At 51.0% G+C, this 23,056-nt stretch overlaps 1 long non-coding RNA gene across 2 annotated transcripts in view; it reads right to left on the reverse strand.

The window, feature by feature from the left end:
* Positions 1-23,056, reverse strand: part of LOC120362535 (uncharacterized) — a 54,277-nt gene that overhangs the window by 17,911 nt on the left and 13,310 nt on the right. Inside the window, exons 2-4 of one of the 2 annotated variants that reach the window (XR_005578408.2) lie at positions 22,178-22,318; positions 8,927-9,343; positions 8,498-8,633 (exon numbers count right to left, since the gene is read on the reverse strand). This is a non-coding gene — a long non-coding RNA (uncharacterized LOC120362535). Of the gene's footprint in view, positions 1-8,497; positions 8,634-8,926; positions 9,344-22,177; positions 22,319-23,056 lie in introns of those variants that run through there. The other variant, XR_012512921.1, reaches the window with a different exon arrangement.

Here is a 23,056-nt window from a genome sequence, read left to right on the forward strand (position 1 = left end):
GAGATAGAAATAACCCTTTCGTGAAGTTTGGAGGGCCTCCCTGCCACCGTGGGTATCTGGACTATGAGTCTGATTTACTAATATCAAAGCACACCATCAGTGTCTTCATAATTTAGAAGCAAGAGGATGCGAAGCAACAGTGGGCATCGGGTGAGGTGAAGGAAGGGTGCGGAGGAGTGGGAGTGATGGGAGGGGACCGCTCACAGGGCTCAACTGACTGGAGATAGGAAAATGGCTCCCCGCAAAGAGAATGGCAGGTGACCCCCAGGGATCCTGGGGAGCCATCCACACGTGCCCCTGGTGTACAACACATCTTTCCAGTACACCGAGTGTCATATCACATGAATGGTCTGTTTCCTTAGCAACCTCCTTCCAACTAAAATGTCAGCTGGCGGCCCGGGAGCAGAGGGCAGGTACTGTGTCCTCCTCCGAACCCACACAGAGCCAGCACCCCTGGGTGAATGTGTATACACCTTCTGTGCAGGGCACGTGCCCACACTTTCATGTGCGCAGGCTGGTGTGTGTGCGGTGCCTCTGGGTGAGCATGTGCATGACACGTGTTGAGGGTCCACATCCACACAGCCCATGTGCTTGTGTGGCCACGTGCAAGCAGCTAGCACACCTGTGCCTGTGGGCGTGGGAATACACATATGTCTGCCTTTCTTCCCTTGCCAGTTTTCTGCCCTCTACTTCCTTGGGTCAGAAGAAGTGGGAACTTTTTCTCCTGGCAGGAGGGGTATTTATTAATGGGGACAAAGTGAGGACACTACAGTCCTTGTAGTTTCTCCAAGGAAAATCTCATTCTTTCTGAGGCCTCTCCCCCACTTCTTTGCTCTCTTCTCCCCACCTTTTTCTATTTCACATCTCTTTCCTTCCCTCCTTCGGGAGGAAGCTCATCTGAGCTCAGACTTTGCTGACAAGGCCATTTGGGCCCATTAGCTGCCTCCTAATGAGTGACTGCCTTCTTGGCCCCTTCCCCCAACCCAAATGGGAGGGAGGGATCAATTAGCTGCTGCCGTAAACACACCCACACACACATACAAACACACACACCCTTACATGTGTATTTATGCTTGCACGTATATTTGTACATGTCACATACTATATACAATGATAAACACACTCATAGCAAATACACACAAATCCTGTCTTCTTGACCAGTAATATCCCCTAGAGGTCCCTACGCCAGACTCCTAGAGAGAGGTCCTGCACTGCTCACCAAGAAGAACACCCAAGGCCAACCCCACACTCCCCAGCTCAAACCCAGATTCCCATGATTCCAAATGGAGTTCAACTCGCATGCTTTACAGGCAGGCAAATTGAAGCTCAGAGTTGACAGGTGACTTGTCCAGAATCCTTCAGTCAGTTAGAAGCCAAGCTGGGCACAGGCGTATGCCCTCTAATGCCCAGTGCAGTGCTACTCTAGCTGAGAAACGGGGTGTCCCATGCTGGCCCATCCTGACTGTGACGGCGCTATGGGGCTTCGAAGGTAGCACGTCTAGGCTAAGGTGTGTGGCATGATCCTGAAGGTGATGGGGACTGGGGAGGCTCTGCTGTGCACCAAGGAGGGAGAGGGTGGGCTTTCAGGGAGGCCTGTCTCATCCCCTGGGTTAGCCTGGCCTGGAAACTGCGGAGAGAGGGGTCCAACCTCAGTCCTCTGGCTTCTGCCAGCCTCACCATGGCTGTCTCTCCCTCAACCGAGTACTAACCTTAGGAATCCCTGAGCCCCGGCAAGCTCCCTCCTGGCCAGATAGGAAGCGGACACCTCACTGAGTACCTCCGAAGAGTGTCCTCTGGGGGACGAGAGGTTCCATCCTGGCCCTGGTCCTGGCCTGTTCTCCGGATTCTGCACTAGGATGGGAGGTTTGAGGCTGGGTCCAGGCCTAAGGCACGCAGGACCCAGCAGGTCCCGCATGACCAGCCTAGACCAGCCGGTTCAGAATGCTGCAGCGCCACTGCGGCCAGCGTAGACACTTCTAACAAATATGCATACATCCTCAGCCACTGGGGTTATGACTGAATCTTAGCAATTTATGTGTCCTAAGGTCCCAGCCCTGCCAGGGACCCAGGCCCCATGTGAAAGAGTTGAGGATGGGTCTGGGGCACCCTCGGGGAAACTTACCCAGGAAGGGTCACAGCAGGGGCGCGGGCTTTCAGAGCCTCCTTTCACCCCAGATGCTGGAAATGGTACTGTCCTTCCTCCTGCTCAACCCTTCTCCCAGGGGGAGGTGTTTTGGGAGGGTTGCAATTCTTGTCTACAGGCCCCTCTTCTCCCTGGGAGCCCCAGACCCCACCTCCTCTCCCCATCCTGAGTCCCTGGCTGGGAGGTACCGTGGAGAGCGAGGCTGTTCACCTGCCACTCTCTGTAGACCTCAAGGCCGCAGCGAAGCCTGCTGGGGGCTCGAGGGGACCTTCTGGGAGCTCATTGCTTGGCTGATCTGGGTCTCAGACAAGTTCCCAGGCCTGCTGCCTGGCCTCCCCCTCAGCAGGGCTCAACCCAGCAAGTCCTCCCCTGGATTAAGTTTCCAAAGGGAATGTCCTTTTCCAGCACAGCCCTCGCCCTACCCTGAAAGGCTCAGAGCAGCGGAGTGTTGGCTCTGGGGGTGCTGAGCCATCAGGTGCCAGCAGGGACTGGAGGAGGCAATGGGACCTGGGGCAGGGGCAGTGGGGGATGAAGGCTCCAGGTTGGGAAGACTTGAGTTGAAAAGCTAACTTCCCCACTTAGTACCTGAGTGGCCTTGCAGCGCTATCCCACCTTTTTTCTCAGAGAGTTTGTTAAAACACAGTACTGGGCTGGCGCAGTGGCTCATACCTGTAATCCCAGCACTTTGGGAGGCCGAGGTGGGTGGGTCATCTGAGGTCAGGAGTTCAAGACCAGCCTGGCCAACACGGCGAAACACCATTTCTACTAAAAATACAAAAATTAGCTGGGTGTGGTAGTGCACACCTGTAATCCCACCTTCTTGGGAGGCTGAGGCAGAAGAATTACTGGAACCCTGGAAGCAGAGGTTGCAATGAGCTGAGATCATGACACTGCACTCCAGCCTGCGGATGGAGTGAGACTCCATATCAAAATAAATAAATAAAATAAAAACAAAACGCAGTACACCACTTTTTTTTTTTTTGCGATGGAGTCTTGCTCTGTTGCCCAGGCTGGAGTGCGGTGGTGCGATCTCGGCTCATTGCAACCTCCGCCTCCCAGGTTCAAGCAATTCTCCTGCCTCAGCCTCCTGAGTAGCTAGGACTACAGGCACCTGCCACCATGCCTGGCTAATTTTTGTATTTTTAGCAGAGACAGGGTTTCACTATTTTGGCCAGGCTGGTCTTGAACTCCTGACCTCGTGATCCACCTGCCTCGGCCTCCCAAAGTGCTGGGAGTACAGGCATGAGCCACCGTGCCTGGCTGCAGTACCCCACTTCTAAGAGATTTCTTAATGTGTAAAATGAGGAGAACAAGAGCTTCTCCAAAAAGACTTCCTTGCAAGGATGAGAAGTCATGTATGTCTAATACTGTTTACTTAGGTGTGCACTGACAATTTTTGGAAGGACATACCTCCAGAAATGGGAATAACAGGAGGAAGGAGGGAGCCTTTTACTTTCACTTTATTCCCTTTTGTCCTGTTTTAATTTTACTATGAAGCATGCTTTATTTTTATTTAAAGAAAGGAAGGGAAAGAGAAGATGAACTGCTCCCAGCCAAATAGCTGAGCCCCAGTTGAGTCAGTAGATGGTAGTCTTAATTGTTATCTGTTAAATAGTTAACAACCCATCCTTCACTGGGCATTGTATCTGGGTGTGAAAGTGATTTGTAAATAAATTGCTCTATAAATGTTACTTATGATAAACCACTAGGTAATGATGTATCTCTATGCACAATTCTGTATGTGAGGCAGCTTGTCCTAAATATGAGTGGGTGTGTCTACCCTTCAGGGTAATTATTGCAAATGTTGTAAGGCAGTCTCAGCTGCGCTGCCTGGGTTTGAATCCTGAACTCAGCATCTACTGGAGACATGATGTTGGGCAAATGACTTAGCCTCTCTGTGTCTCAGTCGTTCTATCTTTAATGTGGGGACGATTAGGCCAGTCACAGTGCCTCACACCTGTAACCACAGCACTTTGGGAGACTGAGGCAGGAGGATAGCTTGAGCCCAGAAGTTTGAGACCAGCCTGGGCAAAATACTGAGGCCCCCATCTCTACAGAACAAAAATACACACATACATACATACATACATAAAAGCAATGGGGATAACTAGCCAGGCATAGCGGAGCACTGCTGTACTCCAGCCTGGGTGACAGAGCAAGACCCCTCTCTCTAAAATAAAAAAATTAAAAATTAAGAAGAAAATTGGGATAACACCTACTCCATAAGATTGATGTGAAGGTTAAAGTGAACTAAGTCATGTAAAACTCGTAGAACATCTCCAGCACATAGTAAGTGTTCAGCAAACGTTTTTATTTTGTGTATCTATGTGAGCATGTTGGTGTCTCTCATTCCTTTAACAGGAGTAACAGGTGGCCACGCACAGTGGCTTACGCCTGGAATCCCAGTACTTTGGGAAGCCAAGTAGGGAGGATTACTTGAGGCCAGGAGTTCAAGATCAGCTTGGGCAACATATTGAGACCCCTGTCTCTACAAAAAAGTTAAAAAGTAAAAAAAAAAAAAAGAAAAGATAATAAAAGGAGAAACACTGTCTGACCCTTCTCCCATTAGGGAGGCTGCGTGGGGCTGTATATCCTTTCCGTCTGTTTGTAGACACTTAACTTCGGTAACTGCGAGCATCTAGAGCGCTTGAGGAAGCTAAGCTTGCTCAGAGCCAGGGTCCCATCCTCATGGGGAGCCCTGGGAGGAGAGGAGTGACCCTCATCTAGCTTGCATCCCTCCATGCTTCCAGGATACTCCTCGGGGTGGCAATGCACCAACTGTGTCCCTGGGTCACTCAGATAAAACATCAGCTGAGCCAGGAGGGAGCCATTGAGGGTGGGGGTGGAGAGAAGTAGGTCACTCTGAGTCCATCCAGGACAGGGAGGGGCAAGGCAGGGGTGGGGGCGGTTTGTAAGGGAGGCTCTGCAAGCTCATGTCAGAGAGAGGTGTCATTCCAGCAGCAGTGGCAAGCCTAATTCCCCATCCTCTTCGGCAGGGGTTAGCCTGCCCTCCCACCTACCCAACTCCCAGCTCTTGCTGCTTCTGATGCTGCTGAGAGGGCTGTTCCTGGGCATCCCACCTCTGGGAGGCACCTCTGGGAGATGCTAGGCTGCCAGGCAGGTTGGGCAGGTTTGGGAGAAGGTAGGAGGGGCCCTGACTTGGGGGAGGGACCTGGGCCTGGGATGGAGCTGGCTTCCTCAGGCGCCCAGGCAGGCAGCAGCCTGAGGAGGGGTGCAAATGTGCTCAGAGCCAGAGCGCAGCCTGGAGGGAGACGGTGGAGCTCAGACAGGCTGACCTCCACCCCTGGGCTGCACAGCCCCGTTCCCAGTGCAGGCCCTGTGTCCCAGAGACCTGCAGAAGTCAGAGACTCTGAACACAAAACTGGGACATGGGATCAGGAAAGGGCTTGCGAGAACCATGGGACAAAGTAATTTTAAATGGGACCTACCACTCTACCCACTCCCTGGGACATGGCTACCAGCACCTGGGAAATCACACACGTCGGCCCATGTGTGTTCATCACACACACACACAAGCACACACTATCACACACATCACCCGCAGGCACGTGTACGCAATCGTGAACACATGGATACCCCCAGGCACAGACACCACACAGGGACAGTGCTGGAGCCCAGAGTGCTCTCTGTCACTTTCCACGTTCAGAAATCAGATCCTGGGAGTTTAAATAGTGTGACCAAGGGCCACTTTTGGGGGTTCCCCAAAAAGAGGCCCTCTTTAGGCTTTTCTCTCCTAAGAAGCTACTTTTTTTTTTTTTTTTTTTTTTAAATTAGAGAGCAAACGTTAGCCAGAAGCTCCTCTTGCCTAATGCCCCACAGCCACACCCTGCCTCCATAGGTCTTTTGTCCCTCTGTGGAGTAGCTGGCCTTCCAGTACTGCCACATTTGTGTGCACACCTGAGGCTTGACCCTTCCAGGACTCCAGCTTGGGGGCTCACAGAGGGCCAACTCCTTCCCATCAGGGTTCTTCCCCCAGCATCATTTCTTTAGAAGGAGGTCGGTGAGTTCCAGTGGAGAGGCCAAGAAAGCTGAGGGGGAGGTGGGCAGGAGGGCTGTGGCCATGAGGAGCGCCTGGGTTTGGGCAGGCGTCTCACACTGAGGCTGGCCCCTCTGAGCCACGTGCCTCCTGTACACAGACACCTCCCCTGGAGGGGTGTGAGGAACAGAGAGGAGGAAGAGTTCAGGGTAAGTTGGCGAGATGAGCCATATGGGCACATGTAGGGGAAGGAGCAGGTGACAGTCTTCCTATTCTATTTTGGGAGAAAATGGATATTTATAATACTTGCCCCCAGATATTCATGCTTATGCGCACGCAGATTCTCACACACATACAAACCTTCTCAAAGCAGACACACCATATGGACCTGGGATTTCACCCACAGGTGCCCACTCTCGCCCTGCACCCTCAGCTCCCACGCCAACCCACTTCTCACACCCATGTGCTCACTTTCACATGCTGGCCGGCTCCCAGCTTCTCTGGCTCACGCTCTGAGCAGACAGAAGAATGTGATAAAATCAACAGCTGAAAACTGTCCTGAGAGCAAAAGCTGTACTTTGTTGAGAAATCTGAGCCCTTATTGGAGGAATACAAGTGTCTGTGTCTGGGGGCTGGGGAGAGGGGAGGTGGTGGGGTGGTCTCCCAGGGCGCCTGTGACCACTGGGCTGTTTCCATTATAAAAAAAAAATGATGAAAGGAGCCGGGCAGTGAGAGCATGGCTGTGAGTAAATAAAGCTGCCACCTTTGACCCCAGGAGGCCAGAGCTCATCCCAGAATGAATGCTCATTAGGGAGGGGGTACTCAGACCCAGCGCAAGTTCTCTAGCACCCAAGGCCCAAGGCCAGACTCCCCAGAGGAGAGGGGATATGAAAACCCCTGTGTGAGGCTGGGGGTCCTGTAGAGGCAGTAGGGGGTGGAGAAAGGAACAGGGTATGTGAGAGGGTGTTGGGGACTTTAGGGAGAGGGTGATGGTCATGGGGGAAGGGGGAGGACAGGCAGGAGAGCTCTGACTTCTGGCTCCCCCTCCCTGGACTCCTCTCTCTTCAGCCTCTCCAGATCTCTTCCGCTCTTGGGCTCTGAAACAAGCACATCTCCCCTTTCTCCTGCTTAAGGCTCAGTTTGCTTATTTTTCTAATCATCAGGAACTACAGGCAAACAGGGGTTAGCAAAAATAACAAACACGGGGCAAACTACAAAGTCACCAGGAATCCCAGAAAGGTTGAGAAGTGGTTGATTCTGGCTTTGATTCAGAAATAAAAGTGTTGGCCAGGCATGGTAGCTAACGCCTATAATCCAGCATTTTGAGAGGCCAGTGCAGTTGGATTGCTTGAGCTCAGGAGTTCGAGTCCAGCCCGGGCAACATGGTAACGGAAAAAAGAAAAGAAGGAGAGAGAGGGAGGGAGGAAGGGAAGGAAAGGAAGGGAGGGAAAGGAGGAAAGGGAGGGAGGGAGGGAAAAGAAAAGTAAATAAAGGGAAGGAGGGAGAGAAGGAAGGAAGGAGAGTGAGAGAGAGAGAAAGAAGAAAGAAAAAAAGGAAAGAGACGAGGAAGGAAGGAGAAAGGAAAGGAAAGAAAGGGAGGGAGGGAAGGGAGGAAGGAGAGTGAAAGAGAGAGAGAAAGAAAGGAAGGAAGGAAAAGAAAGAAAGAGAGGGAGGGAGGTAAGGAAGTCGAGTGAAAGAGAGAAAAAAGAAAGAAGAAAAAGAAAAGAAAGAAAGGAAGGAAGGAATGAAGGAAGGAAGGAAGAAAGAAAGAAAGAAAAGAAAAGAAAAGAATTGCTGAACCCACACCCGATGGGTCTGTCCCAAACTCCTTTCCTACTGATCTGTCCAGCTCAGCTCTGGGCAGTGCCAGCCTTGGAGCAAAGCTCAATAAAGTTGGCTGCATAGATAAATAAGTGGGTACATAGATAAATGCATGGGTGGATGAATTAAAGAAGGGTCTTGGTCATCAACCCCGACTCTGTCTGGGTTCAAACTTCAAGCACATATGTGGGGCTGGCCTCTCTGTGGGGCCATGCAGGATCCTCTTCCCTTTCTCTGCAGCTGACCTCTGGGCCCCCCTCTCCCCAGGGCTGACATCCACTTTCTTCTGTAGCCACCTTAGCTCTTACAGGTTCACCTGGTCCAATCTCAGGAGAAGAAAGCACTTTGCAACGTAGCTCTGAAACACTTCTGCCCTTCGTGTCTCTTCAATCTCTGTGGACCCAGCAGCTGCTTCCTTTGCTCCTCCCAGAGGCTGCTATGTGGCCACTAAGTAGGTCCTGAAAAGTCCTGTTTTGGCTGATTTTAATGAGTGATCTAATAATAAAATGTAGCAATAAACAAAGTTTTCCCCAAAAGACAAGGAGACTCCCAGGTTGTTATATGCAGGACATAGAGGCAACAATGACAAGAAACAGACCACTATGCTTCCCGCCCCTGCCACCCCATCTGTCCCTGACTTAGAAAGAGGAAGTTCAAGAAAAGCATCCCTGGCTGAGCACGGTGGCTCACGCTTGTTATGCCAACACTTCAGGAGGCCAAGCAGGCAGGTTACGAGGTCAGGAGTTTGAGACCAGCCTGGCCAACACAGTGAAACCCGTCTCTACTGAAAATACAATAATTAGCTGGGCGTAGTGGCAGGTGCCTGTAATCCCAGCTACTTGGGAGGCTGAGGCAGGAGAATTGCTTGAACCCAGGAGGTAGAGGTTGCAGTGAGCCCAGATCGTGCCACTGCTCCAGCGTGGGTGACAGAGAACTAGACTCCATCTCAAAAAAAGGATCCCTACTTTTCTGTAAGGGTGAGGTTGCTGGAGGAAGCCCAGCGCAAGCACACTTCAGGCAGAACAGAGTTAGCAGGAGGCCAGTCCTTGGCTGGGAGGCTGTCTCTGTCCAGTAAGACATGGCCTGCAGCCTCATGTCCAGCATCTGGCCCTTCTTTATGCTCCAGACACAAAGCCTATTTTCCCTAAATCCCCGAGAGTGACCCAGCTGGGTCTTTGTCCCTGGCGGGGGTTGGGGCAGGGGGGTTAGAATAGGGAAGCTGAACCCCCAAGTGGGGAGAAGGAATCCAAGGTCGCTGACCCCTGTGTGTTCCCACTGGATGCCTGGTCTGCACCAGTGGCCCCCTCCTGGCCAAATTTCTCTTGCCACATCAGATGAAGGAGAAAACTAGGTGGGTTCAGCTTCAAAATGCAGCCAAAGGCCTAGGAGACATAGGTGTCACGGAAGTCAATCACCATTTTCTGCCTCCCCTGTTCAAGTTCCCTCAACTCAACTCCAGCCTGAATCATTACCACCTTTTCCTAAGTTACCCTGGGACAGATAATATTCTGTAGGTTTCACATGAATTCATGAATGTAATCCTCACAAGAGCTCTATGAAGGGGTGCTGTTCATTGTCCCCAATCCCAGATGAGAAAACTGAGGTGCTGGGCGTGGTGGCGCCTGCCTGTAGTCCCAGCTACTTGGGAGGCTGAGGTGGGAGGATCACTTCAGCCCAGGAGTTCTGGGCTGTAGTGCACTATGCCGATCGGGTGTCTGCACTAAGTTTGGCCTCAATATGGTGACCTCCTAGGAGTAGGGGATCACCAGGTTGCCTAAGGAGAGGTGAACTGGCCTAGGTCGGAAATGGAGCAGGTCAACACTCCCATGCCGATCACGCCTGTGACTAGCCACTACACTCCAGCCTGGGCAATATAGCGAGGCCACGTCTCTAAAAAAATAAAATAAAAAATAGAAAAGAAAACTGAGATCTGGAAGGGTCAAATTACTGGTCCAAGGTCACCCAGTTTTTATTTTCTTCTTCTTATTTATTTATTTATTTATTTTTGAGATGTAGTCTTACTCTGTCGCCCAGGCTGGAGTGCAGTGGCACAATCTTGGCTCACTGCAACCTCTGCCTCCTGGGTTCAAGTGATTCTCCTGCCTCAGCCTCCGGAGTAGCTGAGATTACAGGCACACACCAACACACCTGGCTAATTTTTGTATTTTTAGTAGAGATGTGTTGGCCAGGCTGGTCTTGAACTCCTGACCTCAGGTGATCTGCCTGCCTCAGCCCCCCAAAGTGCTGGGATTACAGGCGTGAGCTACCATGCCAGACCTTGTCCAGTTTTTAAGTGGAAGATTGGACTTGACACCCAGGCTGTCTGGCTTCTAGGTGGCTGGCAGGTATCTGAGTCTGGTTTGGGGACAGGAAAGCACAGGCTTGGGGTCAGATTGGAGGATGAGTGAGTATCTCCAGCTAGCTGCCTGGGAGCTCTGCTGCCAGGACCCCCATCTGACCCGCAGCAGGTAGAGGCATGGCCTTTCACAAGCAGCACCTTCTACAAGCAGCACCAAGGTCTCCTGTGGCTGACAGAAAAGTGTAAACACTCACATCCCTCTCCCTCCCCCATTTTGCTGAACTCTTATCTTCTCAGCAACAAAAAACTCCATCAACATTAAACATCAGCTGTTTACATCAATCATAATGCTTCACCCCTTGATCTTTATTAAGGTTAAACCCAGCAGTGGCTCACAATTGTAATCCGAGCACTTGGGGAGGCTGAGGCAGGTAGATTGCTTGAGCTCAGGAGTTTGAGACCAGCCTGTGCAATACGGTGAAACCCCCCTCTACAAAAAATACAAAAATCAACCAGGCGTAGTGGTGTACACCTGTAGTCCCAGTTGCTCGAGAGGCTGAGGTGGGAGAATTGCCTGAGCCTGGGAGTTTGAGGCTGAAGTGAGCTGCGATCACATTACTGCCCTCCAGCCTAAGACCAGCTGAGATCAGCCTGAGCGAGAGTGAGACACACACACAAAAGCTAAAACCTGTGCTTTTTCTGAGTTTAATCAGTAAAAATATGCCATCTTCTTCAAATTTTTTAAATTTAACATTGCACTGCTTGTTGTTCTGTTTTCATTTTGTTTTGAGATAAGGTCTGGCTCTATCACCCAGGCTAGAAGGCAGTGGTGCCACCTTGGCTCATGGCAACTTGGGCCTCCCAGGCTCAAGCCATCCTTCCACCTCAGTCTCCTAAGTAACTGAGACTACAGGCATGGCACCACCATCCCCAGCTAATTTTTGTATTTTTTGTAGAGATAAGAATTTCGCCATGTTGCCCAGGCTGGTCTCAAACTCATGAGCCCAAGCAATTTGCCCACCTCAGCCTCCCAAAGTGCTGGGATTACAGGCATGAGCCACTGAACCCAGCATGCACTGTTGATTTTTTTTTTTTTTTTTTTTTTTTTTTTTTGAGACGGAGTTTCGCTCTTGTTACCCAGGTTGGAGTGCAATGGCACGATCTCGGCTCACCGCAAACTCCGCCTCCTGGGTTCAGGCAATTCTCCTGCCTTAGCCTCCTGAGTAGCTGGGATTACAGGCACGCGCCACCATGCCCAGCTAATTTTTTGTATTTTTAGCAGAGACGGGGTTTCACCATGTTGACCAGGATGGTCTTGATCTCTCGACCTCGTGATCCACCCGCCTCGGCCTCCCAAAGTGCTGGGATTACAGGCTTGAGCCACCGCGCCCGGCCCGCACTGTTGATTTTTAAAATTTTTTAAAAATAGAGACAAGGTCTCTCGCTCTGTTACCCAGTCTGGAGTGCAGTGGCACAATCACAACTCACTGTAGCCTCAACCTCCTGGGCTCACGCAATCCTTCCACCTTAGCTCCCTAAGTAGCTGGGACTACAGGCATGTGACACCACGCCTCTTTTTGTTTTGTTTTGTTTTGTTTTGTTTCTGTAGGTATGGTTTCACCATGTTGCTCAGGCTGGTCTCGAACTCCTGGGTTCAAGCGATCTGCCCACCTTGGCCTCTCAAAGTACTGGGATTACAGGTATGAGAATTCCCCAATTCTCTGCCTAGCCTATTTTTATTTTTATATGATATAAAATAACTTAAATTTATTTTTAAATGGTAAAGCTTTTCTCAACATAATTTATTGGTAATGTTCTTCTCCCATTTTCTAATGCCTATATTAAATTCCTAGGTGTGATTATGTCTATTTCTAGGCTCTATTCTGTCCCATTGATTTAAATGTCAGTTTTGATGCTTACACTACGTTGCTTCCATCCAATTACCCTATAACAAAATGTTTTAACATGTGGTCAAACTTGCTCTTTAGAAAATTGTTTGACATGTTCACCTATTTACTCTTTCATGTGAAATGTAGAATCTTTTTATTTCTCTGGGTTTCAAGAAAATGTCTAGTATGAGTTTTTGTTTAGTAGGGCATTAAGGCTATGAATTGCCTTGGGGAATACTGATATTTTTATAAGGCATGGCATCTTCACCTAGAATGTGGCACATCGCACCATTTTCCTGTGTCAGGTTTAGCAGTTTGATGGGCTGTGTGCTATTCCTTTGTGCTGACGCTCCCTAACTGACTTAACCATTTCCCTAGGGTTGGGTATTTGGATTGCTTCCAAGGTTGAACTATTATGAATAGTGCTGCTATAAACATCTGTACAAATTGCCTTTTCATTTCTGTGGGATATGGTCTCAAAAGTGGGATAGTCTGATCAAAGGCTATGACCATTCCCTTTTTGTTACATAACCCAGGGAGGACGGAACCAATTTGCAGCACCACCAGCAACATATGAAGAAATAGCTACTTTTCCCTTACAAACCCTTAAGCAGCATGAAGACTTAAAAGGGTAACTTGTGGCCGGGCGCGGTGGCTCAAGCCTGTAATCCCAGCACTTTGGGAGGCCGAGGCGGGTGGATCACGAGGTCGAGAGATCGAGACCATCCTGGTCAGCATGGTGAAACCCCGTCTCTACTAAAAATACAAAAAATTAGCTGGGCATGGTGGCTCGTGCCTGTGAATCCCAGCTACTCAGGAGGCTGAGGCAGGAGAATTGCCTGAACCCAGGAGGCGTAGGTTGCAGTGAGCCGAGATCGCGCCATTGCACTCCAGCCTGGGTAACAAGAGCGAAATTCCGTCTCAAAAAAAAAAAAAAAAGGGTAACTTGTTCCTAAGATAAACAAGCCACAGCTACCTGAGGACAAAAGGGGGAGTTTGAGAGCACAGGGTTCTTTTCTTCCTGCCCCCCCCAACCCCCGGGCCGCTTGGGTCTCTCTGTTACCCAGGCTGGAGTGTAGTAGCATGATCTTGGCTCACTGCGACCTCCACATCCCAGGTTGAAAGGATTCTCGTGCCTCAGCCTTCCCCATAGCTGGGAGTACAGCCACCCACCACCACGCCCAGCTAATTTTTGTATTTTTAGTAGAGATGGGATTCGCCATATTGGCCAGGCTGGTCTTGAACTGCTGGCCTCAAGTGATCCTCTGGCCTCGGCCTCCCAAAGTGCTAGGATTACAGGCGTGAGCCATGGCGCCCAGCCAAGAGCACAGGATTTCAAGGAGCACGGATATCAAAACCAGAGATAGGCTGCCCGCCACTCTCCCCACCTGTGGCAGCCCTGCTGCCCCAGACCTTCTCAGAGCCCAGTTCCCTGTCAGCATGGGAACCTGGTTTATTCTTAATTTATTTAACATACATTTTAACAGTAGTATATTATGTGATGGGTACTAGTCAAAGCACTTTACAAATACTAACTCACTGACTTCTCAAAATAAGCTCATGAGGTAGATCATTATTATTATTATTCCATTTTACTGATGAGAAAACTGAGTCAGATAATTTTCTTTTCTTTCATTCTTTTTTTTTTTTTTTTTTTTTTTGACATGTAGTCTTGCTCTGTCTTCCAGGCTGGAGTTCAGTGGTGCGATCTCAGCTCACTGCAGCCTCCGCCTCAAAGGTTCAAGCAATTGTCCTGCCTCAACCTCCCAAGTAGCTGGGGCTACAGGCACATGCCACCACATCCAGCTAATTTTTGTATTTTTAGTAGAGACGGGGTTTCACTTTGTTGGCCAGGCTGGTCTCAAACTCCTGACCTCAGGTGATCTGCCTGCCTTGGCTTCCCAAGGTGCTGGGATTACAGGAGTGAACCACTACACCTGGCAGTGAAATTTTCTGTGGGTCACATAGCTAGCAGGATTCAAGCTGGGGCAGTCTGACATGAAATTGTTAACCCTGTGTTCCACTCCCTTGACTAGGAACAGGCACTTTAGCTTATAGTTGTCCTTATTTTTCTGGGTCCTTCCTTTGTCCCTTTATCCTAAGGAGGACCCTCAGTCTTTCTGTCCTGGGTTTCAGACCTTCTTACACTGGACTTTTAGTTACTTCTCTTATTCAGCCACCATTTGTGGGATCCCACCAAGTGCCAGACACTGGGCTAAGCACTTTTACATCTCTTGATTTATTTTAACTTTCACCACAACATATGGGATAGGTAGCATATCTCCATTTCATAGAAGAGGAAACAGCAGATCAGAGAGGTTAAGTGTATTGCCCAGAATCACAGAGCTAGTGAAGTTGCAGAGGAAGAATTTGAACCCACTTGGCCAAATATCAATGCCTTTGGTCTTTCCATTATACTTGGCTCCAATCTGGCTCCACTCTGGCTCCCTGAAGCCCCACCCTTTACTCTGGTCCATTTCTCTTTGCCCTGATTGGTTTTCTTGAAGTACACAGAGGTGGAAACAAACCCATTTGGTGTAGCTCAGCTGTTCTTCCCAGACACTGTGAGGCCTGGCTTTAGCAGGCCCAAAGTAGCCACACCTTCTCTCTTTTGGAACTTAGAGCCACTCCCTGAGAAAGGCCCAAATAGCTTCTTCCTTTCTGTTTTCAAAGTTCATACCCTGTTGGAACCTGCCCACTAGGTTCCTACTTCCTGTTTTAAGCTCTTCAGTTGGCTTACAGAGTGCAGATGATGGGCAGGTTCTGATGCCAATGAATAGGCCACACCCCTCAGCTCAGATTTTTGCTCTTCCTACTTCTCTAGGTCCACCGGGATGACTCATAGCCCAGGTACCTTCTGGGGTGTGGTTTTTACCAATACTGTTATACACTTGCACAAGGCCCAAATATGTTTAACACATTATGACATGTACACAGAATTCCCATCAAAGGTAAGAGAAGCCACTTTATTCAACCCTGGCAAACTCTGGGATAGTTTGTGGCAGCATCATCTTTGGAAACTATGCTTGGCATGTTGATCGGTTGTGCATTTGTGTGTGTGTGTTCTTTTGTGTGGATATGCACACTTGTGTGACTGTATGCATCTCTAAGTGTACGCTTTTCAGTGGGGGACAGTACAGATGCATGTCTGCATAGCTGGACCCATGACTTCAATGATAGACAATGTCTTATGCTCAGGAGTTTGCATACATATTCTTGAGAGTGAGGAGTCTGTATGTACGTGGTGTGTGTGTGTGTGTGTGTGTGTCTACACACCACGTACAAGTCATGTGAAAGGCCTGGTTAGGAAGGTTTCCCATACCCAGACCACTTAGAAAAGACTTGGGAGGGATACTGTCCAGAAGAGGTGGGGTAGAGAGAAAGGTCTAATCCTTCATAAATAAGCAGAGGGATGTTGTGGTCAGTCAGAAATGTCCCCAGGCAGATTCAGGTAGGTTTGCAGCATTCAGCAAAGACACTTGTAGCCCACGGCAAGAATGGTGGGTAGAAGTTGGGGGTAAGTATGTGCTGGCCAGATTAGGTCTAGCCCCAGTTTTAAGGAGCAAGGGATAGAAGAATATGGTAAAGCACTTACTGTCCCCCTCATCCAATAGGCTCTGGGCCCCATCCTGTCCCCTATGGTCTTTCAAAGACCGGCACAATTTGGTCTTGATGGAAAGGTGGTGGCTGCTGGAGAGGGGCTCCAGGAGGCCTACAGAGAGGCATTGCTAGTGCCCCCTACCCTTCTGCCTGCTCCAAAGGCAGAGAGGCCTCCTTCTTCCAGAAGCTGCTCCAAGTTTTCGCTGATTTCAGAAGCAAAGAGAAGGAGGGAAGAAGAGGAAGGGAGGCCTCTGAGGTGGGGAAACTTTTGCTGAGACTGCAGGCTCCCCAGCCCCTCCCTGGTTCCTCATTACGGAGTTCTTGGACATAAATAGGCTTTTTATTTGAAGGCAGAGAAAAACCAGGGGTTGTGTTAATGACCAGCAGGCAGCAGGGCAAGAACTAGGCAGGGGGCTGGCTCTCTTGACTTTGAAATCCTGTCTGCACTTTTCTGCTGTGCAGATCTCCTATTTTCCCACATCTTGTCTCTATGGCCTTAGCCCTGCCCTCTCAATGGGACCCTAAAGAAGACTCAAGGAGGAGTTAGGGAGGCAAGAAAGGCACACAGTATGTCTGAGGAACTCATCAACTGAGTCTGGAAAACTGAGCAGGGCTGGACCAATAGGGATGATAAACATCTTACATGAAGGTTAGTGCAATTACAAGAAAGATAGGAAAACAGAGATACCTCAATAAATTAGGAAACGTTTACACTGTTTCATCTTTATGTTGATACTGATTGATACATAAAGGTCAGTGCAATTACAAGAAAGACAGAAGAACAGAGATACCCCAATAAATTAGGAAATGTTTACACTGTTTCATCTTTATGTTGATACTGATTGATACATAAAGGTCAGTGCACTTACAAGAAAGAAAAAGAGAGCTATCCCAATAAATTAGGAAACGTTTACACTGTTTCATCTTTGTGTTGATACTGACAATGGCATGATGAATCAGAAGACAGAATCATAAGCAAGAAATGCAAGAGTCAGAGAAGTTAATTGATCTGTTTACAAACACACTATCAAAGCAGTGTGACTATAACTCTGTGTCCTGTGACTAGACCCATGTCTCTGTGACTCCATATCTATGACCAAAAAAAGGATTGTTTTGTTGTGTTGTGTTTTTTGAGACAGAGTCTCGATGGGTCACCCAGGCTGCAGTGCAGTGGCACAATCATGGCTTACTTCAGCCTAGAGCTCCCCGGCTCAATGGTCCTCCCACCTCAACCTCTGGAGTAGCTGGGACTACAGGCATGTGCCACCATGGCCAACTAATTTTTTTATTTTTTGTAGAGATGGAGTCTTGCTATGTTGCCCAGGCTAGTCTCAAATTCCTAGGCTCAAGCGAATCTCCTACCTTGGCCTCCCAAAGTGTTGAGATTACAGATGCGAACCACTGCGCCTGGTCAAAAACGGTAGTTTGGAAAATTTGTGTGCTCTTGGCGACTTGAGGAGGGACTCATGAATTGTGCTCTGAAAATGTGCAGGAAGGCAGAACTTTGACTTCATTTTTGAAGTAAGAGTAGAAATTTTCTTTTCTTTTTGGAGGGCTGAGCGTAGGGATAGGGGTTGTCAGGGCTTTGCACCCAAGGAATGACTGGGAAAGGTGTGAGAGTTTCTGTCAGTTTGTACAAGAAGACTAAGGGCAGCCAGCGATTGGGGCAAGGTACTACAGATGAAAGGACAGTAAGGCGCCTTGAATGGAGGGGGAAGGGATTTGGATCCCGAAGCCCAGGCAATGCGGGGGGCCTTGAGCAGCTTCTGAGTTGGGAAGAACGAGCCCTGTACGTCCTTTAGGGAAGAAAACTTGGGCCCCTCCCAGCAGTGCGGAGTCCGAAGGGAGACGCTTAGCGCCAGCCGGGACTAAACTACCGCAGAAATAGAAGATAAATGGAGGAGCTGAGGCTGCCTCCGGAGAAGGTGCGCAGAAGGAACTCCTGGCCAAAAGGCCCGGAAAGGCTGGAAACCCCGCACCCCTGAGAGAGCGCGCGGGCCCCAGGCCGCGGCCCCAGCGTGAGGCGGCCACGCTTCGCTTCGCCGTTCTTACCGAGCGGAGCGCGCGGCCCAGAAGCTGCGCGTTCTGAGCCTCGCGCCTCATTGAGAGGTTATTAATAGGGAGTTTGTCTGGTGTCAGAGCGCAGACATAAACTGCATTAGCATTACCCCATAATCTTATTTAGTAAACGCTCATGCCGTTCCGTCTCCTGTAATTGCATTGGGAAGATGCAATATTTATGAAAGGGGAGAGGGGAATGTCACTGTTCATCTCGGTGCTGCAGTAAAAGTCCCCAGAAATACAGTACTGGCCGCCCAGGCCCAGCGGTAGGCCTTCGAGAATATCCAGCATTGGTGCCGCATCTCCCCTGGATGTCCCCCTGGCCGCCCCCAGCCCACAGCTCCTTCCTCAACCTACCTCACTGAGTCCTGGGCAGGAGTGGAGGATGTGCCAGCAGGGGCAGCAGCTACATCTCCCCCTGGTGTTACCCCTCCCAGGTGGTGGTCCCTGGCGAATGGGGCATAAAGACCTCAGATGCATTGAGTCTTTCTGGTGGGTGGGAGGCTCGGTCTTTAGCTAGCTCCCACCCTTCGTTGGAATTCTCTTTTGCCAGGGGCCAAACCTACTCCAGAGCTGAATGGAGTGGGGTTGGGGTGGCAGTGGAGGTGGGGAAGTGAGTGATTTGGTCAAGTAGGGGCGGGGGGCAGAGAAGGGTGGCAGCAGGTGAGAGGCACCCCACCAGGGGTCCTGGCTGCAGCTGTGCTGGCCACTGGAATGATCCTGAAACCCACTGAAGCCTGGGATTCCTAGGGAGGTTTACCACTTCCACCGCCCTGGGAACCCTGAGCCTGGATCCCTAGGGCATCTCACATGTACACTCAGTACAGAACCAGGTCTCTGGCTTCGAAGAGGAGAAGGCAAAGTTGCCCGGTGAGACTCAGGAGCATGCCCCGTGCCCACCCTGCCTGAACACCCTGGTCTGCACCAATTTTGGGTTGAGCTCAACAGCCAGGGAAGTCTCACTGGTGTTCAGAGCACCTATGGGTGGGTGTCTGCTGGTTGCAAGCTGAGACTCTGGTCTGCCCCTAGGCATTTGCAGTTCAGGGACAGACACACAGACATAATCTCTGCTCTAGGAGTCGCAGGTCACCTAGGTCAGAGGAGTTATTTCCCAGCCACTTATCGGAGGCTTCTTGTGTGTGCTGTGTATGGGGGGGGGAGGGGATCTGTGAGTCTAACCTCAAAAGGGCTACAAGTACTGAAACAGTCCAGATACCAAGGATGTCAAGCGTGGAAGGGCTGAACAGAAACTGCTGGTGCTGCATCCCAGGAAGGGGAAGCCCATGGCAGGTAGGGGAGAATGGGAAAGGCGAGGCGCCAGGAGCTCCACTGTACATTGCTGGTAGTCAGATCTAGGGTGAGGTGGCCGCAGAAATCTCGGCCCACAGGACCGGAGGTGCCAAGCAGTGACTTTATGTGGTACCCAGGGTAGTGCTGGGATTCAGGCCCGAGTCCCTGATCTTGGGGCTACTGTGGCCCCAGGGATGGGAACTTGGTCTCCTTACAAATCCCATCCATGCCTCACTACACACAGCTTTAATAATTCCCGCCCTGCGCACCTGTGCACTTGACCATATCCGCACCCCGCAGCATCCCACTCCACTCGCAGGGCTGACAGCTCTGGATGCTCTTGCACACTCGGGCACATGGCCGCACACCCAGACCCACTTCGCTCACACCACACTCAGGAAGGCCCCTAACTGGTCTAATTCCCAGCAGCGGCCTTCCTCACACCCGCCCCCTCCCCTCCTGGCTCTAGCTTCTCGACTTTGGTGGGGAAGGGGCGCCAGAACTAGGGCAGCTGAGAAGGCCGGGGCGGAGGAGAGCCGCGGCCCCGCCCGGTGTCAGCTCCCTCGTCGCCGTCCCATTAATCACAGTGCCGCAGTCCAGTTGGGGATCCCGGGCGCCCAGTGCCGCCCGCAGCCCTCGGGACAATGGGATTATTTCCGCGGGGAGAGGCCGCCTCGGGCCGGGGCTCAGGCGGAGACGCTTCCTTCCCTCAATCCGTCCCTCGGCACCCAAGGAGCGCCTGCGGCGGCCGAGAACGGGTGGCAAAGCGGACGCGGGTGGCGCGCGGGTGGCAGGGCCTGGCCGACCTAATTCAATTAGCTGGGCCGCCGCCGCCTTCGTGCGACTCCGGGCCCGCCGGGGCTCCCGCTCTGGGCAGCTGCTCTTTGTGCGCAGAGACCATGCATATGGATGCGGTTCCTCCCCCTTTAACGCTCTCCCTACCCACACCCACTTCTGGCACCTGCGGCTTGCCCTGCCCCGCCTCCTTCTCTGCGAGGGAAGGCGACCCTCGTCTCCCCAGGAAAGTTGGGAAACTGTGTGGTTGCTTTTAAGCTCCCTGTGGCCATCGTCAGAGTATGTGTGAGGGGGAGGGGGTGTTTTTGTTTTTATGTTTTGTTGTTTTGTTTTGTTTCATTTTGTGTTATCGAGCTTGGCTTCCTCTTCCTCCCCTACACCTCGGCGCATGGCTTGGCTTCCGGACCCAGGACGGACCCACCTGGCCAGCAGAGTGCAGCCAAGGTAGACACCAAGGATGAGAGAGGTTGAGGCCAGCCCACGGCCCTGGGTCCTAGGCTCAGCTGCCCTACTGGGACCCACTGATGGGACTCTGAACTCTGTGCCCAGGGAGCCCTTTGAGAGCTGTCTGGGGAGAGCAGGGTCATGGAGGTGTGTCCTGCCCTAAGGCTTCTCTTAGCCCACTCCCTGCCTGCCCCTTTCCAGGCTTCTGGCATACTTGGAGGTGGCTCAGGATGGGAGATTCCTTAATCAAGGGCACCATGGTCAAGATGGTGCTGGATGGATTGTGGAACCTGAGGGTCTCTGGGCCTCCCTTGGAAATGACGTAGTCAGAGACTTGAGGCCTTAGCTCAATGCCCAGGGGTAATGAGGCCAACAGCTTCCTTTAGGGTCAGAAGCCAAGCAGGGAGGGGAGGCAGTGGAGGGAAGGGATCCCTACAGAAGCACCCTATCTCTGAGGCATCCACCTGCTGGGCTCTCATTGAGGGGAGTAGACAGGGGAAGAGAAGGAAATTGCCTACTGCTACACAGGATGGCATCTAAAGTGTGGCCCACAGCAGGGACATGTCTGTCTCCTGTCCGTCTGTCCTCTATCCATTCAGGGTCCCTCCACTGATGGGAAAATGCATGTGTGTCCCAGGAGAGGTCCTCCATATCTCATGTAAGAATTGGGTGGGGGTACAGGGGCTTGCCCTGGAATACCCCCAACCCTGAGGACTCATTGAGTTGAATCACTTGACCTACTCACTCTCCCCCTCCCCAGTCTAGGCTCCTAGAGACCATCCTCCCCAACCCAGGGCTCCTGGAGTTAGAGTGCCCTTTATTGCATCTCTAAGTCCCTAAGTCACCAGGTGATCCTGCCTCTCCCACAGTGGGGAAAGTTTTCTGCCTCTTTTCTGAGACAGGTGTGAAGGCAGAGGGAACACCTTTGGTACTAGGACGTCATTGACTCCACCATGGACCACTTCATGTTACATATCCCTTTACATATTTCTCAGCCCCCTTTCCCTACTATATATCCATTGGATATGCCTGTGTTTCCCTCCCCCTAGCCACAGGCCCACACACGGCCACTTCCCTGACAATTCCATTGGATTAAAAGACATCGCTCCTGCGGTACACACCATGTGCAGCACACAGTCATAGCAGAGGGATGCCCTCACCCCATCACAAGCACTCTCTACAAAGGAACAGTTGTAAGCACATAGTCATCCTACTACAGAAAACACATTCACTTGCATTCTCACTGACACACACATCCTCACACGACAAAATGCAGTTGTACAAAATACCCAGACTCCCCTCTTCTCCTCCAGCACTCTTACTGACATGCATTTTGCTTCCACTTGTATCCCAAAAGCCTAACACAGTGCCTGATACATACTAGACACTCTATAATTATTCATTGAATAAACTGTTAAAATTATATCTTAAAGACATGCCTGGGACATCTGCACAGCCCTCTCAACCCTGACTGTCACACACGCTTTCCCATCCAGCTTTCCCCTCATGGATGCACGGTCCCACAAACACAAAGTAATTAAGTTTCCACACATACCCGTAAGCTAAAGGACAACCCCTGGCCCGGGGGTCTCTTTCAGAGCAGGGAGGAGGAGACCGTGTGGGATCCACAGGGGCTTCCCCCTGGGCTGAGTCCGTCCTTTCCTCCTCCCCGAGTCCTGGCCCCAGCCCCAGCCCCAGCCCCAGCCCCAGCCCCAGCCCCAGCTGTTCTTCTTTTAATTGGAGGCACTTTTTTATTCTGCAGGCCAGGGGGAGCCGGTGCTTGGGGGAAGGGCATTACCAGGTGGCCTCAGAACCGGAGAGAAGGATCTGCAACTCACCTAGGTTCCTGTAAGATAGTCCTGTGAGGCAAGAGCCAAGTTTAGGCTTAAGGAAGCAGCTTGTAATGAGCAGAGTCAGGAAAGTAGTGTTTGAGTCTGGTCTCTGCCCCTTTCCAGCTTTCAGTGCCTCGGTTTTCTCATCTGTAAAATGGAGATAACAAAGACCACCTCACAGGATTAGTTAAAGACGAGCAGAGAGATCATTCTTGCGATTGAAGGCGCCTTGCACGTGGCAGGTGCTCCGTTGAGTCCCGTTTTCTTCCCCTCCCTCCTCGTTCTTAGCGGGGCTGTTTTGCAAGGCATGCAAAAGCATGGTGGAAACACAGAAGCTGCAGCGAACATAAGCTTGAGTGAGTCTCCTCTCCTGTTTCAGAAAACTTCCCAACCTTGCAACATGGTGCTCGGGTAACACTGCTCACGGGAGAAGGGTGGGGGCCAGAGCCCAGCAAATCCTGACCCTCTTGTCTTTCTAGGTGAGGAAGAAACAGAGAGGGTAGTCTTGGCCCCCAGCAAATACCTTATTGGAAAACAAAGGGTGGGATTAAGCCGACTCACAGAACCCCAGCACCTCACTGAGGGTAAAAGTTGGGGATATCCCCAATTGGGATAAAAGTTGACTGTGGTAAACAGAAAAGGTGGGGGCGGGGGAAGGAAGAAATCAGTCAAGGAAGTGGCTGTGATAGCAGGGGAAAGTCAGTATATCTCTGGGTTGCTGAATTTTAATAAGAAGATCGGCCAGGCGCGGTGGCTCAAGCCTGTAATACCAGCACTTTGGGAGGCTGAGGCGGGTGGATCACGAGGTCAAGGGATCGAGACCATCCTGGTCAACATGGTGAAACCCTGTCTCTACTAAAAATACAAAAAAATTAGCTGGGCATG

The sequence above is a fragment of the Saimiri boliviensis genome, chromosome 12 (genome assembly GCF_048565385.1).
Source record: "Saimiri boliviensis isolate mSaiBol1 chromosome 12, mSaiBol1.pri, whole genome shotgun sequence".
In the NCBI taxonomy this organism is placed as follows: domain Eukaryota; kingdom Metazoa; phylum Chordata; class Mammalia; order Primates; family Cebidae; genus Saimiri; species Saimiri boliviensis.